Here is a 6,775-nt window from a genome sequence, read left to right as displayed (position 1 = left end):
CTTCCGTCTAGCTGCTCTGCAACGATAATCCAATCTGTGGAGAATAGGTTGAACAGATTTCGGGCTCATCCCACCAACTTTGGCCACTTCTGCAGTCGTTAATCTGGGATCCATTTCGATGTTCCTCTTGGCAGTCTTTTTTTGTCCTCTCCGATGGACCAGGACGACCCGGACGCTGCTCAGTTGTTTCCTTGCCGTGTTTCCTGAACTGCACGATGATTCTGTTGACTGTCGAAAGCGGGATTCCCAAATTCTGCGAAATTTGCCGCTGACTTATTCCACCATCTGCTTGACCAACTATCCTTCCTCTAACAAAATCTGACAATTCGAAAGAACCTTGAGTTCTAGGCATGTTGTAGCACAAGATAATTAGTGTGCGGACCATTTTCATTTATATAGTGCTCTGTGAACACAAATTAGTTAGCATAAATCAGTTAAGTGACGAAAAATTAGGTGTCTATTTACTTGTGAACACTCCGTGTATATACATATGTTACTAGTCAAAGAGTTTAAGATTGCTCAATAACCAGATAAAGTGATAAGATATGAAGACGTGACACATGAAACGCTTTTTGAATGCGCTGGATTTTTTTTTACTCAAAATTACAGAGATTTCTGTCTCATAGCTCGACAATAAAAATATAAACAGCCAACAGTATTGCTAGATAATAGACATTTCTTAAGATATAATAGTCTTTATGATAAAATTTTGTAACATTCGTATCACCTGAGAAACACAGATGTTTAGTAAAATAAGAAAATCAGAAAAAAAAGGATTTTGTTTTTGTGGAGAAACTACTAGAACATAAATTATTTATAAAATCTTATAAAACTCAAAATTTAACTCTCTAGGAAAGCTCATATCTTAGTTCAAAAACAAACACGTCATACTAATTTGCAAGAAAGATAGATTGTTTGAAAACATAGTTACAATTACGAATTGTAGCTACAGTACTTTAACTCCTAATAACGACATTTAAATAAAAACTCCTTTTAGTTCCTGCTTTCAGGCTTTTGATTTTTTAACATTGTCTAATGAGGATTTTTCACGTTTCATATCAAACACAATAACAGAAAATAAGCCTGTTCTCAACCAGTCGTACCAAAACAGTACTTTATAAATGTTCCATTTTTCGTAGTTTGACTTGGCGTTTTGACAACATATATAAACTGAAAACGTAAGACAAATAAAAAAAATAAAATACACAACTTAAATACACTATTGTTTTGTTTCTAGTTTTGTTATTGTATATATCTCTTTGTCCTAATTGCTTATGTGTGAGTATCAATACTGCTTGAGGACGTTACACCGATATACAAGTTTAATTATAATAATTGTATTGTTATATTTAATAATCGATAAACTGTATGATCTCGTCGTAAGGGTGAAGTTTGGACAACAAATGGATTTCGTGATGATAAATTCAAACACATACCAATGTTTCAAAATAGTTTAAGCCTAATTATACATGTATAATATGCTTACTAAGTACGACTTTACAAGACGTTAAGCGTAAAAGATTTTGTAAATGCAAATAATATTTTTTTTCTATCCAGATTTATCGACGAAGAAATCTTGCACAGTTTGATGAACATGAAAATTTTAAAGAGTTCATCGCCGGGATATAAAACTTATATTGAGAAATAAACTGCGAATGTATATCAAACTTTCAACATTTACTTCTTGTTGTACAGTCATTATCTAATCGTATTTGAAATTACACAGCTTCATTTTGTGAACGCTCTCGGCACAGTCCTTTTACTTTTTTTTTTCAATTGCGTCTGAGTAAAAAAAAATCATAAAAAAGTAGTAAAGCGAAACTTTGAGCTTTAGAAAATAGAATTCGATTTGTAATTCTTCCAATGAAATTAGCTTTAATTGCTTCACACATGTGAAAGTCATATGTCACAAAATTCAGTTAAATAATAAGCTGGATAGAATGCCACGTGAAGAATTAGGATTATGTTATTGCAGAGCCCTAAAAATATATGTAGATATTGATTTTATTTTGTTATAAGTTTCATTTTCGTAGATATATACATTTCTTTAAAATCCTGGTCGACTATAATCAGAGATAAATCACTGTTCTGCTTGAGCAAAAATAATATTATTGAATCGTTCGTTAACTCATAAAAAGATACATAACATAACAGTTTAATTAATTTTAAAATCAAAAGAGCAAAAACTTAATAACAGAATCTCTCAAACGTTGTGCAAGTTCTATCTCTGTAAATATCGCTTCTTCTAAGCTACATGATAAATTATTTAAGTACATTTAAATACTTATATGTACTAAAAGAAAACTTTATTATAACATTTTCCAAATCAAATATCAACAGTTACTGCGCGCACGAAATTCTAAACAAACAGATATCAAGTCAAAGTGCAATTCTTTCTCATAGTTAGAAGTTATTTTAGCATCGTTTGTTAAAATTAAGTAGTGAATGTAACAGTGGCATAACAAAAAAACAACAACCAACAACATTAATTTCATCAAAGTTTGAAAAAAAGTTAAAACTAATTTGTTTTAATTAAACATTTCATGGCTTGCAAATTCTCGTTAAAAGTATATAAAGAAGCTAATTTAAACGAGGTATATTACTTACTGAAACATTAACAAACTATCGGCGAATATAAAGTTTTCAATTAGTGAGATGATTGTAACTACTATCCCATAACTTAATGAGTGTAGGAGGACTACTGAGTCCTAAAATCACGCGAAACTGTATAACTATAAGCCTTTCAATTCATGTAACAAAATATTCTTATTGAAAGCTGATAATGCAAGAAGTGACTTTAAGAAATGTTGAAGTATCATTTATTTTTGTTTAGTTTCAATATGTGTCTTAATATCCAACAGTCGAGACCACCATGTTTATGATTATCACTCTCGAATGGAGCACAGGTTAAAAAGTTAGTTAATAGAAAAAACGAGGAATTTTTTACAATTAATATATAACGTTAGAAACGTATGAAACCCTGTGTATAATGTAATCATAATAACCTTTTTTTAAATAAAGCTCTATATATGTTATACCATAAGATACAATCACATTTTCTGCAGCTTACTTAAAAAGTAACAGCTACGTCATTGTTCTTAATAAAGTTCGATGTTATACCTGAGAAATGTATTATTTTAAAAGAGCTTTCATATTATATCAATGAAGACAAGAATGTTAGCCAAGAAAAAAATAAATACTGGAGCTAAAAAAAATAAAAGTAAATAAACAGCCCAAGAAACATTACCAACTGATCATTATATTCATAAATTCAATAGCGACAGCTTTTGTCTAGTAAATGAATTGATCTCTTAATTAACAATACAAACAAGATGGAACAAAACTTACGGTTAGAACGTGAAAAGTATAAATATATTTTTTCTTCTTTAGACTGATAATCCCTTCACGAATTCACTAAATTTTCTTGAATGCTTATTTTCGCTGCTAATAAGAAATCATTACCCACACGTCCTGGTCGACGCTGAAAACTCTTGTGTTAACAAACACGTCTTAGTAGCGTTCCTATCCGAGGCTGTTAGGTTCTCTGACCTACTTAGAGGTTGTCTTTGTTGCTAAAAAAAAAAACAGTTTCTACGGGTGAGGTACGTGGGCATAGTCACATTCCCAAATTTTGTAAAGTTCATGAAACAGGAATGTTTAAGACACTGGTACGTCACACAAAATAGTAGTTGGCTTTTCTCTAAAGTAAATCTTACATTTGTGGCATGAAGCCCACAAAGGTTTTATATATATATATATATTCAATTTTCTCCAAATAGAACGTTCATAACCACGTTACATATATACTGCCACAAACAAAAAAATCTACATTTCCTTTCTTCGTTCATTTAAATAACTGTTTCATTTTTTAATCAAATCTTCAGAACGAAATACAAGGATTTGTTTTTATTTTATAGACATGAAAAATGTAACTCTCAAGCGTTTCTTAACGTCTGAATGTTGTCTAGTCTCACAGTATATGTAGTCATATGTGATTTAGCATATTATTAATAAATGTGAGACATTACAGGAACAAACAACAACATAATACCAGTGTCCTGAATATGTTGGTTATACAGTTTGTTTCTTGAGACAAACAATAAGATGTACTGAACACTTAATAGTAGATGTTTTTTGGAACTTGCTTAGAACATTGGTATAAGTACCTTTTATATCAAACGATTAATAGCAGAAATTTCTAGAACGTGCTTAGAACAGTAGTATAAGTATCTTTCATACCAAAAGATTAATAGCAGGCATTTTTAGAACGTGCTTAGAACAGTGCTATAAGTACCTTTTATATCAAACATTTAATAGTAGACATTCTTGGAATATGCTTAGAACAATGGTATAAGTAGCTTTTGTATCATTATTTTCATAGAAATGCAATTTCCTGTTCTCGTAAAATATCGTTACAACAAGGTAACTTGCATTAACATTCCGCTAGTACTGGGATGCTGGGATTTTATTTCATTAAACATGAATAAAAAAAAATGCCACAAACTTTATTTAAAACCATCTTACAAATATTGTCCTTCTAAAAACAACAAGAATAGATATAATAAAATATTGGGTATGAAGAAAAAATTACTAAGTGCCACAAGTGTATTAATCACGTAAAACTTGCATTAAATGTTAGCATTCAACTTTAACCATGTGTATAATAAAGATCTAATATACTTGTAAAGTATTAAACATGAAATGTAAACGGTGTTAAATGTGAAATGATAGAAATATACAATTTATCTGTAAAGTCCTAAAAACGGTATAATTTACTTGGTATCTACTAAATATACACAGTTACAGGGTCTAAATGTAAATTATTATAAATATGCAACTTTCGTGTAAAATAATATAATTATACAAAGGTAGCATATAAACAATTTAGTATGTAAAAATGCTGAATATAGAAAGTAATACGCAACATTAAATATCATATGAGCTGTAACACAACCACTAAGTTTTAAAAACATAAAGTTTGCAAGAGAACTGAAACGTTGTTGTTTGGCAGTGTAAAGATGCACAAAATGGGCACAATAAGCTAGCTGTGCTCTGACCTACCGGGGGACGAACTGAAAATTTCTAAATAACTTAGAAGCGGAGTCGTAAAGTACCAACAATGACATTATTTGTAATTGACCTCTAACGAATTCGTTAAGCACAAAGAAGCTATTATCATGTCTGTTTAGCATGCCTGAAAAACAACAATAAAAACATATGGCGATTTTGATGGAAATAAAATCTTAAAACAACTTTAAATACAAATAAAATTAACTTGGAAGGATGACCTCTACATTTCATGATCGATAAAAGTTAGGTCACTGGCTCGATCCATCAGGATTGTTGTTATTGTTTATGGGACCGACTTTTTTTTTCGACCGTGGTTCTTCTTACAGGTTATTAGGTCGTACATGTATAACGTGATCACGTGACACAGATCTCTCGTGCGTGGAGACACGTATGTTTTTTTAAACCTTACAATTTATACACGTTGCTGGATCATCGACCTGTTTTTCATGTCTTATTCTCTTTGCGGAATTATTTCCAAGCTTTTTGAAGCGTAGCACAGGTAGAAATAAAATGGAAGACATTATCTTACAATTGATCTCACCTGATAGAGTTTAGGGATATCCACTTCAAATCTGTTTTTGATTGTAGATAGAAACGTTTTTTTTATATATTTTATGCTTTGTAAGATGTGGCAGAGTTTTTATGTTTTTTTTTTTTCCTGTTGCACCCATTACTTACAAGGAGGAAATATAACCATAAAACTGCTTAGTTTAAGACAATATGTGTTTCTGCGCTTGTTATGTACAACTGTTCACAACCTGTCTATTCGTACATATAAACTGGGAAAAGGAGTAAAGTTCACTAATTATATTGGGTAACATTGACATGAAGGATTATTAATTCAACATACAGGGAACAGTTACACACCTAATCTGTTGTTATAGTGGATTAATGGGTTATCCTTGAGCAAATGCTATCGTTAGTTATTATCATGGCTGCTCCACAAAGATTTATTTATATAAGTAGTATCTGTTACTATGGTGATGTACTGACTAATTCTGAAACTAATTTTTCATTTTCATAGACCTGATAGCAGGAGTACAATGTGTAACGAATTTGTTATTATATATTTATTTTCTTATCGACGTTTGTTTAGATTACATTTATATTTAAAAACATGTATAGCTTGTAGTGTTAGATATATATTGTGAAACTCCCGCCTATTCTCGAAAGTTATAGAAGATTCTTGTAAACTGACTATATATATCGGCTTTAATTTAACTACTAAATTTCAATTATCAGTTAATTCAATTTCAGGCTATTTGAAATTATAATACGTAACAAATGAAACTGTTTTCTTGTCTCTGTATCTATGTGTAATTTTAAAGAGATATTGTGGATTGCATTTTCAAGTTTTTGTCGATTATCTTGTACTTTATAACACCATGCCCTTAGTTTAAAACCAACAAAATTACTGACCCACGGTTTCCTGAACCAAGTAATACTTGTGATCTTGAACTTTGACATTTCAACCACAAACATGTAAAGATATGTGTTAAACAATAAAAGGCTCAATTTAGACTTAAATGTGGATTTTGTTGCCCCCTTTTTTTTTGTAACAGAGGAAGGGCACTGAAAGTAGTGTATACAACGGTGTTATCTGAAGTTTAAGTATGACACTCTAATGGAAATTGGATACTGTTTCCTATGGAAACCATTACCTTCGAAAGAATTGCCAGCTTTAAAATAGTTAGATATATTAACT

At 30.7% G+C, this 6,775-nt stretch overlaps 1 protein-coding gene across 1 annotated transcript in view; it reads right to left on the bottom strand.

Annotated features, from left to right (window-relative positions):
- The window catches only part of LOC106474242 (delta(9)-fatty-acid desaturase fat-6-like), a 29,388-nt gene extending 25,929 nt beyond the window's left edge, over positions 1–3,459 (bottom strand). Inside the window, exon 1 of the mRNA XM_013934933.2 lies at positions 3,349–3,459. The gene's annotated coding sequence lies outside the window, so the exon portion shown is untranslated. The remainder of the gene's footprint in view (positions 1–3,348) is intronic.
- Between the last annotated feature and the right edge of the window lie 3,316 nt (positions 3,460–6,775).

This window comes from Limulus polyphemus, unplaced genomic scaffold, assembly GCF_000517525.1.
Source record: "Limulus polyphemus unplaced genomic scaffold, Limulus_polyphemus-2.1.2 Scaffold6984, whole genome shotgun sequence".
NCBI classification, from domain to species: domain Eukaryota; kingdom Metazoa; phylum Arthropoda; class Merostomata; order Xiphosura; family Limulidae; genus Limulus; species Limulus polyphemus.
Note: the sequence above shows the minus strand (reverse complement) of the source record. Positions and strands in the feature narration are given on the sequence as shown.